Source organism: Nelumbo nucifera, chromosome 7 (assembly GCF_055504915.1).
Source record: "Nelumbo nucifera cultivar China Antique chromosome 7, China Antique-T2T, whole genome shotgun sequence".
NCBI classification, from domain to species: Eukaryota; Viridiplantae; Streptophyta; class Magnoliopsida; order Proteales; family Nelumbonaceae; genus Nelumbo; species Nelumbo nucifera.
This window is the reverse complement of record NC_142655.1, coordinates 45,029,126-45,044,372: the sequence shown is the minus strand read 5'-3', so window position 1 is coordinate 45,044,372 and position 15,247 is coordinate 45,029,126. Positions and strand designations below refer to the sequence as shown.

The window sequence follows — 15,247 nt, the reverse complement described above, 5'->3', positions numbered from 1 at the left end:
ACAGGCCGAGGGCATGGTGGATAGAAACAAGGAGTAGGGGCAGGAGGAAAAGGTCATGGCGGCCAAGTCAAGGCCAATACAGCCAAAGCCTCTGCGCAGGGCAATGCATCTCAAGGAGAATCGATTGATGCAGCCAAGACTAGGGTAAATGGATTGAGTAGTGAGCAGTGGAACATGTTACTCAACATTTTGAACACACAGAAAGAATGGAGTCAACAACTGAGTGGTAAGAAAAAATTTTCAGAATGGATAATAGACACAGGGGCCTCTCATCATATGACAGGAAGCCTCGAGTTGATGAGAGACATAAAGAATGTCATTCCGTGCTCTGTCGGGCTATCAGATGGGAAAGCGACAATAGTAGAGAAAGAAGGCATAGTTGCACTGGACGATCATTTGAAACTGACTAGTGTTTTATATGTGCCTAGTTTGAATTGCAGTTTACTTTCTATATCGCAATTGGTTGAGGAATCGAATTGTATTGTCCAGTTCACTAATAAATTCTGTGTGATACAGGACCGCACTACGAGGATACTGATTGGAGCAAGTAAGCAATGAGAGGGACTCTATTATTTCTGGAGCATTGCATCAACAAGAGCAATGAAGATTACAGAAAGCAGGATGTATGATATTTGGCATCAAAGGTTAGGGCATCCTTCTTATAGAATTGTTAAGCTGTTGCCTTTTATTAGTACTAAGAATAATAATGATGACAGTATTAAGGGTTGTGATGTATGCTTCCGAGCTAAACAACATCGAGAAGAGTTTGTTTCCAGTAATAATAAAGCATCCGATATTTTTGAGTTAATTCATTGTGATTTGTGGGGTCCTTATAGAACTGCAGCTTCTTGTGGTGCTCATTATTTTTTGACCATAGTAGACGACTTTTCTAGAGGCCTTTGGATTTATCTTCTGGTTGATAAGACGGAAGTGGGATGAGTTCTTCGAAATTTTTTTGCTATGGTTCAAAGGCAATTTAACAAACCTGTAAAGGTGATCCGTACTGATAATGGGACTGAGTTTGTTTGCTTGGCTAGTTATTTTGCTGAACAAGGTATTATTCATCAAACCACTTGTGTCGGGACCTCTCAATAAAATGGGAGGGTTGAACGCAAGCACCGCCACATCCTCAATGTTTCCCGAGCCTTGCGCTTTCGAGCTAGCTTGCCTATTGATTTTTGGGGGGAATGTGTCTTGACCACATGCTATTTGATCAATCGGACAACGTCCATTCCGTTGAAGGGAAAGACTCCCTATGAAGTGTTATTTGGGCGACCTCCTTCCTATGATAATGTGCGAGTTTTTGGTTGCTTAGCATATGCGCACAATCATGGACATGGAGGGGATAAATTTGTCAGTCGAAGCAGACGGTGTGTTTTTGTTGGGCATCCTTTTGGAAAGAAAGGATGGAGCTTGTATGATTTAGAGTCCGACATATTCTTTGCATCAAGAGATGTTACCTTTTTATAGCACGAATTCTCGTATGCACACAAAGAGGATGCCCAGCCAAACAAAGCACAAGACCAATTTAATTGTGGAATAGGTGGGACAAATTAGGTGTTGGTGCCATCCACTTATTTACCTGGACAAGCAAATGGCGAGATGGAGACTGACTAGCAAGGTGAATTCGCTGAAGAAGGAGTCCGTGTAGAAGAAGGAACCCGCATAAACCCGAATGCAAATGCTGGTGAACCCATGCATTCTTGTGATGCCACCACAGAAAATGCAAGCGAAGATAGTCCTGACATAAGGGGGGGTGGCGATGTTGAGCAACAACAGCACTCTAAATTTCATTTGAGGCGTGGGCATCGACAAAAACAGCAGTCCACAAGATTGAGAGATTATGTTCTTCACACCACACAGCGATTGAGTCCCTCTCCGCGTCCCTTTGCAAGCTCACTCGGCCAATCACATTCTGTAGGTAGTCCTTATCCCATAGATAACTATGTGAACTGTAACAATTTTTCTTGTTGACATCGTGCTAAGGCTGTAAAAGATGAAAAATGGAGGGATGCAATGTAGAAAGAAATACAGGCACTTGAAAATAATCAGACATGGACAGTGGTGTTAGACAGTTTTGTATGCCCTTAGCTTCAATCTGATTTGATGTATTTTTGACATTTAGTGTAAACTAAAATGTACATGTTTGATTCTTGTTGTTTGGTATGATTCTGAGTAAGACCCTAAAACTGGACACTTAATGAGACTCGTGTTACTTTTAAATGTTCACATCCATTGGATAAGTCTGGGGAGATTTATCCTGCCAAGGCTGATACTAGTGTGCCACCAAGTGTAGGGATGGCCTGTCTCGGTCACCAGGGTAAGACCCAAGGCACATGCAGTATGGGATTACTCGAATCCTTGAACCGGACCAGATTTCCAATATTGCCTTGGACCTTGGAGATAGATGGGCAAAACTGGAAAGTTACACCTGACCCCTAGACTCGATTATGATACTTCACTAAGTGTCGGATTGGGCTATATTTGATATGCCTATCAGTGAGATCCTCAGCGAGGGTCAAAACCTGGGTATGTTGGGACAGTCTGAGAATTCATCTGAGTGGGTGATCATAGTGACAGGATCAGCCCCTTTGTCGGACAAAGGTAATGATCGGGAATGCACTCTCTCAGATGGAAACCAAACTGCCGGCAATTGATTTCAATCGTTGGAATTTTGTTTTGCAAAATTTATATATATATATATGATATATAAGTAATTTCGTTTTCAAGTTGTTTGCAAATGGTTTTAATTCCCGGGATCCATGTGAGTAGAGAGTGCAACACTATTCCTTGCAGCCGAGGGAGAGGTCCTCTCTTGTGGGGCAGTGCTTGATCATTATCGGCTGAGAGGTTAAGTGTAAGACAATTTAGGATAATACCTGATAGGCTAATCTTGCACCTGCCCACAGTCCCTGGGTTTTTATAAGATGGTTTGGCCTAGGGACCACTTAGTGTAAGTGTTGGGCCCATAGGGTCCATTTGATGGGCTCAAGGGGTTCACTGGGCTTTCCAGTGAATTCGGCAAGGCCTTGTAATAAAGGCTGGGCCGAACCCATGTGGTTGGTGTGTAGATCAATGCTTGGGTCCAACGCCATACAAAGAAGCCCAACTGGGCAGCAGTTTGGAAGACTTTTGAGCACATAACCTTATTGGTCTTGAAGCCCATTTCGAACCGAGCTGTTTTGAGTAGTCATTATTAAGGGGTGAATCTAAGATTGAGATGAGCCCAAAAAGCTTATCTAATCTGCAGATAAGATTAAGAAGAGTCCTAAATTCCGATAGAGATTTGGATGAAGGACAACTTCTGATATGATCAGGAAATCTTTTCTTAATCATTAAGCAGCTGGGAGAAACCCTAATCGAATTACATGAATTCGAACCCTAGGGAGATAGCTCTCATACTCTGTAGTCTTTGTGAGAAAGAACCTCAGAAACCCTAGAAAAAAGAAAAGCAGTTCGCCATCTTTTCTCTAGCTCCCCTCCAGTTGCAGCCGCCACCTGTTACAGTTCGTTTTCTTTGTTAGAAGAAAATCAAGAACAGTTCTTGACATCAGTTTTATTGAAAGACTGATTCGGTTTTGGTGCTCAAGTTTTCCAGAGGATTCTTGTGAAGGATTTGGTGTGTAGGACGCACCCTGCTGGTTCTGTTCCACAGTTCCTGTGTCATCTTCAGTAGGAGCAGATCTTGGTTCCTTCTTTGGGCGTGAACACCAACTTTGGGAGATATTGCTTCTTTGGATCAGGTATAATCCTCCCTTATCTTTTGGTTCAGATCTGGTTCAGTTATGGTTCAAGTAGGATCCTTGAATAATGTATTCTAAAATTAGGGAATTGGATTCCTAGTTGGAAGAAAGGTGGAAAAATTTTGAAATTTGCCCTACCCAATTCTGCAACATCTGGCATCCATTAGATGGATCCCACCATTCTTTCAGTGGTATCAGAGCCACAGGTTCAAATCTTGAACCAAGAAAATCAGATCTGAACCTGCACAAATGGGCAGAAGTTGTTCTACCAAGATTTGCGCAGATTGTTTTCTTTATTTCAAGAATTTGTTTCTTGTTGAGGGCGATTGATCTGAAATTAATTTTATTAAATCTAAAATTTATTTAGAACTGTTCTTTATTTATTTTGATTAAATGGACTATTCAAACCTAGAGATCGAAGTGTAGATTTGGCGTAGATGGTCTGCGCAATTCTTCATTTAATTCGGTCTGTAAAATATTTTTTTTTATTTTTCTAGACTGAATGTATAGGATTCAATCAAGGATGTATTTATTTAATAGAATTAGGATTTATGTTTTTTATTTTATTTTCTTGATTGAAGAAGAAGGTGGAGCTGGAGATTTGCAGATGGAGAGATCACATTCTGCGTTTTGCAGTTTGTGAAACTGCAACCCTAGTGATTAACCTCTATTTTGTAGGTGGTGCGAACAGTCCATATTTGATTTATGATTGTCTAAAATAAAAAATTATTAATTTCAGATCTATCATGAATTAACTCTTGAATTGAAAATCAGTGTTGGACAATTTCGGACTAGTTGGACCAAAACTATTTGGACCGAATCTAGGGTTCGAAGGGGACTGGTTCCAGTCCGATTTTCTCACATTAGCAGATCCAAACCTGATGTTCAATTATAGGGATTAATTCGGCCCACCTGTAAAGCCCAGTTTTAAGGAGTTAAAACTGCAAAAGCCCACTTTTGTGAGAAAAGCTATATGGGCCGAACTGCTAACTGCGTTTCAGCCCATATACCTAGACTACATTAATAGTTAATGTTATGTTTTTTTAATGGGCTGATTAATGGGCTTTACAGTAGTTATTTTGATTGTATCATTCTTCTCCATTGCATGTGATGTGTGGGTGTATGATGTGTTGCGGCCATGAGCCATAAGCACTTGGCTCATGATGAATTGTTAGTGGCTCTTACGCACACCATGGCTGAATGCACATCATTGCATGGTGTCCTCTAAGGTCATTGGATGACCCCTTCCTGTCATGGTGGGCCCCACAACCCTGAAAAGGGGCGCATGCGGGAACCCTAGCCGATTAAGGCCCACCAGAAATCTGACTTTATGAAAGTCACTGGGAACCACTCTGGTTTGACATAAAATTAACTAGGGCATAATTTTGTTCCCTCTAGCAAATATGAATGCATGTGATAGGGAGTTGATTTTAATCGTTGGAATTTTGTTTTGCAAAATTTATATAAATATGATATATAAGTAATTTTGTTTTCAAGTTGTTTGCAAATGGTTTTAATTCCCGAGATCCATGTGAGTAGAGAGTGCAGCATTGTTCCTTGAGGGAGAGGTCCTCTCTTGTTGGGTAGTGCTGGATCATTATGGGCTGAGAGGTTAAGTGTAAGACCATTTAGAATAATACCTGATGGGCTAATCTTAAACCTGCCCACAGTCCCTGGGTTTTTATAAGATAGCTTGGCCCAAGGATCACTTAGGGTAAGTGTTGGGCCCATGGGGTCCATTTGATGGGCTCAAGGGGTTTACTGGGCTTTCTAGTGAGTTCAGCTAGGCCTTGTAATAAAGGCTGGGCTGAACCCATGTGGCTGGTGTGTAGATCAATGCTTGGGTCCCACGCCATACAAAGAAGCCCAACTGGGCAGCAGTTTGGAAGACTTTTGAGCACATAACCTTATTGGGCCTGAAGCCCATTTCGAACTGGGCTGTTTTGAGCAATCATTATTAAGGGGCGGATTTGAGATTGGGATGAGCCCAAAAAGCTTATCCAATCTGCAAATAAGATTAAGAAGAGTCCTAAATTCAGATAGAGATTTGGATGAGGGGCAATTTCTGATATGATCAGGAAATATTTTCTTAATCATTAAGCAACTGGGAGAAACCCTAATTGAATTACATGAATTCGAACCCTAGGGAGACAACTCTCATACTCTGCAGTCTTTGTGAGAAAGAACCTCAAAAACCCTAGAGAAAAGAAAAGCAATTTGCCATCTTTTCTCTAGCTCCCCTCCAGTTGCAGCTGCCACCTGTTACAGTTCGATTTCTTTGTTAGAAGAAAATCAAGAACAGTTCTTGACATCAGTTTTATTGAAAGACTGATTCGGTTTTGGTGCTCAAGTTTTCCAGAGGATTCTTGTGAAGGATTTGGTGTGTAGGACGCACCCAGCTGGTTCTATTCCACAGTTACTGTGTCATCTTTAGCAGGAGCAGATCTTGGTTCCTTCTTTGGGAGATATTGCTTCTCTGGATCAGGTATAATCCTCCCTTATCTTTTGGTTCAGATTTGGTTCGGTTAGGGTTCAAGTAGGATCCTTGAATAATGTATTCTAAAATTAGGGAATTGGATTCCCAGTTGGAAGAAAGGTGGAAAATTTTTGAAATTCACCCTACCCAATTTCGTAACATCTGGCGTCCATTAGATGGATCCCACCATTCTTTCATGTGGAGCCTTTGCCATCTAGAAAATGAGCCATAGGATGCAAATGGGTGTATCAAATCAAGTATAATGCTGATGGGACAGTGGAAAGATACAAAGCCCGTCTCGTGATTTTTGGGAACAAGTAGGTTGAGGGAATTGATTATAATGAAACTTTTTCCCCAGTTGCAAAAATGGTTACTGTTCGTACCGTCCTTGCAGTCACAATAGTTAGAAATTGGGAGCTTCATCATTGGACGTACATAACACATTCTTGCATGGTGAACTTCATGAGGAAGTCTACACGTGAATGCCTCCTGGTTTTCAGTCAGATAAACTAGGTATGGTGTGTCGGTTGCGAAAATCTCTGTATGGCTTGAAACAAGCGTCGAGGTGTTGGTTTGCTAAATTAGCCGCAACCTTGAAGGCATATGGATTTCAGCAATCATGTTCAGATTACTCCCTCTTCACCTTTCGTCGAGATAGGGTGCATGTGCTTGTTCTCGTGTATGTGGACGACATTATCATGTCAGGTAATGACCGTATGGAAATTCAAGTCTTCAAGAAATATTTGAGTGACTGGTTTCACATGAAAGACTTGGGACCTTTGAAATATTTTTGGGCATTGAAGTTGCCTGAAACTCAATAGAAATTTTTTTGTCTCAACGTAAATATGCTTTGGATATTATCTCTGAAGTTGGATTACTTGGTGCAAAACTTGCTCCTTTTCCTCTAGAGCAGAATCACAATCTCGCCTTGACAGATGGGCCTCTCTTATCTGATCCTGAGCGGTACAGGCGCTTGGTGGGCAGGCTTATTTATCTCTCAGTAACTCGTCTAGAGTTGTCTTATTGTGTACATGTTCTGTCACAATTTATGCAGCAACTACAAGAAAGACATTGGGAGGCTGTATTGCGGGTGGTGCGCTACTTGAAAGGAAATCCTGGTCAAGGAATTCTCTTGCATTCTGATTGCGACTTATAGATATATGCATGGTGTGATTCAGACTGGGCGAGCTATCTTTTGTCCCGACGTTCTTTGTCTGGATGGTTTATTCTGCTTGGGAAATTGCCTATTTCTTGGAAAACTAAGAAACACACTGTGACTCATTCTTTAGCGGAAGCAGAGCATCGTTCTATGGTCACTGCCACGTGTGGATTAGAATGGCTGAAGGGATTGTTATTGGCTCTTGGAGTTACGCATTCAAACCCAATGCGATTATATTGTGATAGTCAGGGAGCCTTGCATATTGCAGCAAACCCAGTGTTTCATGAACGTACAAAACATATTGAAGTTGATTGCCATTTTGTACGTGATTCGATTCAAAATGGTTGCATTCATCCTGCTTATGTGTCAACTACCGTTCAGCTGGCTGACATTTTTACAAAGGCACTAGGTCGCAGAGAATTTGAGTACTTTCTCCACAAGTTGGGCATTCACAATCTGCATGCTCCAACTTGAGGGGGGGTGTTAGGATTATGCGGAATTAGGAGTCTCCATTTATCTTCTGTGTATCTTCTTCTTATCATTTCCTAATCATGTACAGTTATGATAGGAAAGATAAGTTTGAGTCCCTATAAACTTAGGAGTTCTAGTTGCCATAAGCTTAGGAGATTCGATGGTTGTATTCATGTATATATATATTTGAATTCTCAATGAATAAGAAACAGAAAAAAATATACTAGAAAAGCTCTGGTTTTACAAAGAGCTAATAATTGTCTTTTCACTTACAAATTAACATAACCTTGTAAGTTGACTGTCACATAGACAAGGAACAGTATGTAAGCTTTCAGCAAGAAAAAACGTACATGCAAAGAAATGATAGATAATTGAAATCTAGAGTTAAAACTTGAATACCTTTATACAGTAAATGTAGAGGCTATAAACTACATCATTGATGTGCACTGGTTGCTCCCAAGGATGATTACAATTACAGTCACATCATCATTGTATTTCTGTCTCCTGCTAGCTGGAATTCTCATTGGCTCTTCTATGCTGAAACCTGCAACAGATATCATTTAGTTTTTTCTGCAAAAATCAATATGTTAATACTGGGAATGGTACAAGGAAAACTAATTTTGGCAATTCTAGGGATAACATAAAAAACACAAAGGGACATGTCAAACACAAGGGAGTTCCCCCAATTATGGTTATCTATATTTTATAATTCTAAAGATTGACACAATCTATATGAGTAAGTCTCATTTTTCTAGGCTTTTCCCCTTGTTTCTTTTATAATAATCAGAAGAAAGTATAATAATTTGCTAAATTTTGCCATGAGATGGGGGAACATCAAATATTGTTAATACAACCCTGTCCATATGTTGTCAATACAGCCCTGCTGTATCGGCATGAGTTTCCCCTTGTGTCTTTTAGTTCCATTCATTTCGTTGCCTTGTTCATATGTTGCCAATACAACCGTGCTATCACCTAAATTGAGTTAGATCTTTCTCATGAAGAAGAAGAACCAAAACGGAGAATCCAACACATACTAAATCAGGAAGGTCCTCCATTTCCTGCTCAACCATGTATAAAAAATCATTCTCAGCCTGATTCAAAGCACATTGGAGACATTGAGAATCCCCTGCCTAAATGAATCATATGAGACTCCTGTGTTGACAAATGGAGCTTCCTCAATGACACTGTTAACTCTTGTATCCTTTGCAAGAATTCTTGAAGTAATTTTTTCCTCAGGGCTATTATAACCATCCTCTAGAAAATATTTAAGGTAACCATCTGAAGATGTAACACCTTCCTGCTTTGGTTTCCAGTCCAATAGATTTAAGTATAAACCAATGGTCTCATAAAATGTTCCAGCCAGAAAGTCAGCTGCATCCCGACAATCGAACCCATCATATATAGCACAGAAGAGCCACACATTTTCTTCAGAACAAACAACTTGAACTCTATCTTCACCAGCAGTTTCACCTGCCACTTGAACTTCCATAGCATTGAAGAAACCTCCACTTCTTGAAAGAGTACTCATGGATTTCAATGTATTGGAATCCCATTCAGAAGCTTACCTTTGAGTAGAAATGCTGTAACTCAAAGTTGATCCACTACTCTAAAGAGAAGTTGATAAAATATCTAAGTGAGGAGGGAAAGCTCCTGAATGATTTGGGAGAGTCCAAACTTGGAAGTATTTCTTCTCCAATGAGACCATTGCAAATATTTGTGTTTGCCAATGTGGCATTAGCTCTTATTGCAGATAAGCAAGAGAAAGAGCTACTGCACCTTCGGAGTTTGGATTCGGATGGGATTTCATATCCATTGTAAACTTCAACAGGTTTCCTTTCTTATATGCCTCTGTTTAATAAAATTTGTTTCAAGATAAAGAGTTTATACACCAAACAAGGATAAGCCACAATATGAACCAGTAACAAATTGGCCCTTGTTCCAAAAGCTAGCATTGGGCTATTGGATGGGTGCAGAACAGAATGTTGCTTTTTAATATATCAAATTGACCCTTGTTCCAAAAGCCAGCATTAGGCTTTCAAATCAAAGAGTCAGCAATGAAGACAATCTGCATTTGCTCTACAAATTACAGGCTGGTATGAAGACAACTAGAGACTTAGAAACTAGAGAAAGAATAGATAAAGTTCAGCTAATTAATTAATCCTTTCCCCTTTTACCACTTAACATAAGTTACTCATTCTAAAAAAAAGTTGCTATTTCAATAATGGTTGGGAAGGTATATAGATCCTACTTCGGAATTATGATTCTCTCTTCTTAATTAATGCATAGGTTTTTTTTTTTCCATGTAGGAGTAAAAATCAACATAATAATTATGAAGTTCAAAAGAACTCGAGTTTGTTTATTTATAGTGACTTTAACATTTGGAATCGTAAGTTATTGTTTGAATTTTAAAAAATATATATTTTGTGTAGAGCCATGAAATGGAAAATAATCCTACTTTAGGTGGAGATTATCTCTATACCTTTCATTATGCTTCGCCAGCAAACCTTGTAAGCCATCTTAACTTTTTTTTTATTTTTCATGCATTTATAATTTTTGGCATGAAAATAATATTCTATTTTCATTGTCTTTTACAGGAGACCCAACAACTTGGACTAGGAGCATCTCATGCACGTGAAATAAGTCAGGAGAGGGAAGGAGCATCTCATGCACGTCAAACAAGTTGAGAGAGGGAGAGGGGGAATGTGAAGGGGAAGAAACTTCTTTTTAGATGATGTATATATCTTTCCTTTTTTCTGGTTTTGAACATACAACTACCAAATATTTTCTTGTAAAAAAGATTGTTGGGCTTAAAGATTATTGAAAGTTTAATATTTAAGTTTATTTTTAAATTTTACATTATGTATGAATGTGAATTCAAATTACAAGTTGATAAAAGTCTTATTGGGAAAATTGCACAAATAGGTGATGGATGGTTATTAAACCATCTATAAACTTTTAGCGACGTTCATAAATGTTTCTGAAAGTTATACATTTGATGACTGAAGAAAGGGTTAGGATCCATCATATGGATGGTTGAACCATGCTAGATGGCTGGGCAAAATTTTAAAAATTTTGTAATCCTTCCGGGAATCGAATTCCCTATGTTTTGAAAAACATCATTTTTTAGGATCGGTCTTGCACTGAATCGGATACAGATGCCACATGTAGATCTCAAGGTGGAAGTTCACACCCAAATCAGTCCTAAAACTAGTCTCCACTGAAGATGGCACAGTGTACTCCTGAAACCAGTTCAGCAAAACTACAATCTAACTACTTGGATCAAACTAGGGAGGTGAGCACAAAATTCCTCTGAATTTTTCTTGCAAAAATCAGAGAAAAAATAGATCTATATCAGTCCCAAATAGCTGAGGTCGAATTAAGATAAAACTGGGAGACAAAAGGGTGTAGGGAGGACTAGAAACTACAAAATTATGAAGTTGTCTTTGAAGGGATGAGAGGTCCATCATATGGATGGCTGAACCTTGTAGGAAGGTTGAGCGAAATTTCAAAAATTTCTCTATTTCTCATGTGGGAATCGCATTCCTTATTTTAGAAAACAGAATTTTCAAGGATCAATCTTGAAACCAAACCGGACTAGATCTGTAACCAAAAGAGAGGAGCGGGATATACCTGATACGGAGTAATGATAAACCCCCAATGAAGGTGTTCATGCCCAAGGAGAAATCCAAATACTACTTCCACCGAAGATGACACGGTGTAGGATGAAGCAGAATCAACAAGATGGCTCTTCAGCAAGAATGTGATGGAGGGCTGGTGATCACGACTTTAGATTACCTTTTCTACCAAAAGGTAATATCGAGAACATTTCTTGATCACTCCCATAGGTGGAGATCGAACTGGTAGGGTGGCAAGAGCAGGAGAGAAGAAGATAGTGCAGTCAAACTGTGTTGTCTCTCTTTGGAAGTCAGCAGTCTATTAGATCATCTAGAGGTTTGCCCTGTTCTTCTATTTATAGCCTTAAAGAGAGGTTCTCCTAATCCCATTAAGAGTTTCCTAATCCAAATCTTTTATTTGGATCTGGATTCTCTTTAAGAGATAAGGATAATCCCTTATCTTATCTACAGATAAAGATCAGCCTTCCTAATCTAATTAGGAGTTTCCTGATTAAGCCAATTCGAATTAGGATTTAGGCCCATTAAGTCCATGTGCTTGCTTACCCCCCAAACTGCTGCCTAATTGGCTATCCTTGTATGGCGTGGGACCCAAACATTGATCTACACATCAACCACATGGGTTCATCCCAGCCTCTGTTACAAGGCATGGCCAAATTCACTATAGGAAATAGTGAACCCCTAAGTCCATCACCATGGGCTCTTAATGTGCCCAACATTTACACTAAATGGTCCTTGGGTCAAGCCATCTTATAAAAACCCAAGGACTTTGGGCAGATGCAAGATTAGCCCATCAGGTTTTACCCTCAATGGTCTTACACTTAACCTCTCAGCCCATAATGATCAAACACTGTCCGACAAGAGAGGACCTCTCCCTTGGCTGCAAGGTACAGTGCTGCACTCTCTACTCACATGGATCCCAGGAATTAAAACCTTTTTGCAAACATTTTGAAACCATAACATATATATATATATGTATATCTCTATATAAATATATTTTCCAAAATAAATTTCAATGGTTGAAATCAATTGCCAGCAGTTTAGGTTTCCATCAGAGAGAGTGCATCCCCGATCATTCACTTTGTCTGACAAAGGGGCTGATCCTGTCACTATGATCACCCACTTAGATGAATTCTTGGATTGTCCTAGCATACCCAAGTTTTGACCCCTTCTAAGTATCTCACTGATAAGCATATCAAAGATAACCCAATCCAACACGTAGTGTAGTATCATAATCGAGTCTAGGGGTCAGGTGTAACATTCCAATTTTGCCCATCTATCTTAAAGGTCTAGGGCAATACTGGAATTCTAGTCCGATTCAGGGTTTCAAGAAAACCCACACTGCATGTACCTCAGGTCTCACCCTGGCAGTTGAGACAAACCACCCCAACCAAATTGACATCAGTGTCAGCCTTGGCAGGATAAATCTCCCCAGGTTTATCCAACGGCTATGAAGATTCTAAACTAACATGAGTCTCATATGTGTCCGGTTTAAGGATATTACACAGAAACACACCATAATAACATGAATCAAATATATACTTTATTCATTTACAATAAATGTCATAATGTACATCATTCTGATTGGAGCTAAGGGCATACATTGTCTAATAGTCTTGGACTGGTCCGCCCCCTCTTCTTTTATAATATCTTATGGAGCTATCTCCTAATCTAATTAGGAGACTAATCCAGATCTAAATTAGATCTGGACTCTAATTATAGATATTGCTTATCTTCTTATAAGATTAGGTGCTCCATACCTAGATCCAAACCCTGATTCGCCCCATGTCACATGACAACTTAAGCTGTCATGTGACAGCTTAATAAATTACATTAATTATGGGCTTGAGGCCCATCAGCTATAAGGCTCATGACCCAAGGGTGTTGCATGGCCAACTTAGGCCTGATTTATATGTCGTGAAACCCTACAATGACCTCACATAAGTCCACATGGGTTCGGCCTAGCCTCTGTGAAAAGGTCTGGTCAAATTCACTACTAAACACAATAAACTCTTGAGCACATCACCATGAGCTCAAAATGGGCCCAACATTTACACTTAAATGATCATTGAATTCAGCCATCCTATGAAGACTGATGAACACACAATTTACCTATAATTTATGAGGTCTTTGCATGGAGTTTTATGCTAGCTTAATTAAATTTTGACCTATTTTAGCTTGATTGCAAGAAAGATTTCAGGGGCAACCAACTCAAGAAAAAGAAGGCAAAAAGCAAGAAAAGAAAACACAAAATTTATCAAATTCAGCCCAGCCCAGCCATGAGAGCAAGGGAGTACCATTCGGCCCAAGTAGTGTAAGGTAACTCTTTAGGAAAACCCAATGAAAGAAGCCTAGCAAAAAGGAAATTTTGGCCCAGCAAAGAGAAGGCCCATTTTCAGCCCAAAGAACAGCCTAGAGTGCAGCTAACATGTGCTCAAAAGCAAACTAAGTTGTAGCCTAAATAGCAGCCCAAAGGGAGCTAGGGGCGGCAACTCCTAGAAGATTCTTGAAGAGAAGGAGGGAGCACTCTAGAAGGTTCAAGAGGGGTGTAATTCACCCAATTCTAGAGGCTTCAAGAAGAGGCAAGAGCTTCCTTGAAAGTCTATATAAGGAGGCCTCTAGAGGGGGGAGAGGTGTTCATTTGCCCAAATTCAAGGCTCTCCATTCCTTTGGGGTTCAAATTCCTTGAAGAGAAGAAGAGAGAAGAAGGAGCTAGGCGCAAAAAGGAGAAGAGCTGAAGAGATTCAAGCAAGGAAGAAGAGAAGAAGGTGAGTTCGAATTTGGGGAAAATTTGATTGAGAGATCCTTTGTTCTATTTCTACTTAGTTTTTATTTTCTTGAATTCGAATTCAGCTTCTATCTATGTAATTTTCTCTTCCTCCCTTTCATTCATTCTTGTTGTAATCAATGCTGTAAAATTTTAGATTGTGTAATGAAATTTCTTTATCATTCGAGTAGACCAGATCTCTTCTTATTGTTTCTTGAATAGAGTGTGAATTCTAGATCAGATTGGCTAATTTTATCTCTCACAAACTCAGATCTAAGATTTGTAAGATCTGAATTGCTTGAGAAAGAATTCAGACCTTCAATTCTCAGGTTGGCTGATTTGATCTAATGCTCAGAATTTCTAGAGTGCTTGAGAGAGACTCTAGGAAATTAGTTCTACTATTCAATAACTGAATTGCATGTAAGGTTAGAGATAACTTGCACAATTCAGTTGGTGATCAATTCAGATTTGAATTGATGCCCTTGATGTGTTTGAATTAATGCATGCATGAATGATTAGATCCTTGATAGAGATATAAGGATTATCATTCATTCATAGGACGAACAAGCTCTTGAAAAAGGCTATTCATGACCTTGGGGTTCCTCCTCTTTACTACTTGAACGGATAGTGCACTTGCTATTGCCACAATGAACCGGTCAAGTTTTTGGCGCCGTTGCCGGGGAATTTATGGAAGCAACATTATGAACTATTGACCATTCTTAATCTGGTTTTAGCATTGCATTCATGGCTGGTTTTCAATTTTTCATCTTACATTTCAGCCTTGAATGCAATGGCTGCATTGATGGAGCCATGCTTCTCCTCTTGATACTTGATTGTTCCATCCTTTGTTTTAGTTTTAGTGTAGCTTAATTAGATCTGGTTTCTCTTATTTGTGATGCTTTTATCTCCAAAAAGAAAAAAAAAATTTATAAACCTCAAAATGAGTTCAGATCTGAATTGCATTCAGCAATCAGACTTGCATTCATTCAAAAAGATCTT

At 39.4% G+C, this 15,247-nt stretch overlaps 1 pseudogene; it reads right to left on the bottom strand.

Annotated features, from left to right (window-relative positions):
• Window positions 1–8,277: 8,277 nt before the first annotated feature.
• Window positions 8,278–10,365, bottom strand: LOC104609518 (putative protein phosphatase 2C 40 pseudogene; annotated as a pseudogene).
• Between the last annotated feature and the right edge of the window lie 4,882 nt (window positions 10,366–15,247).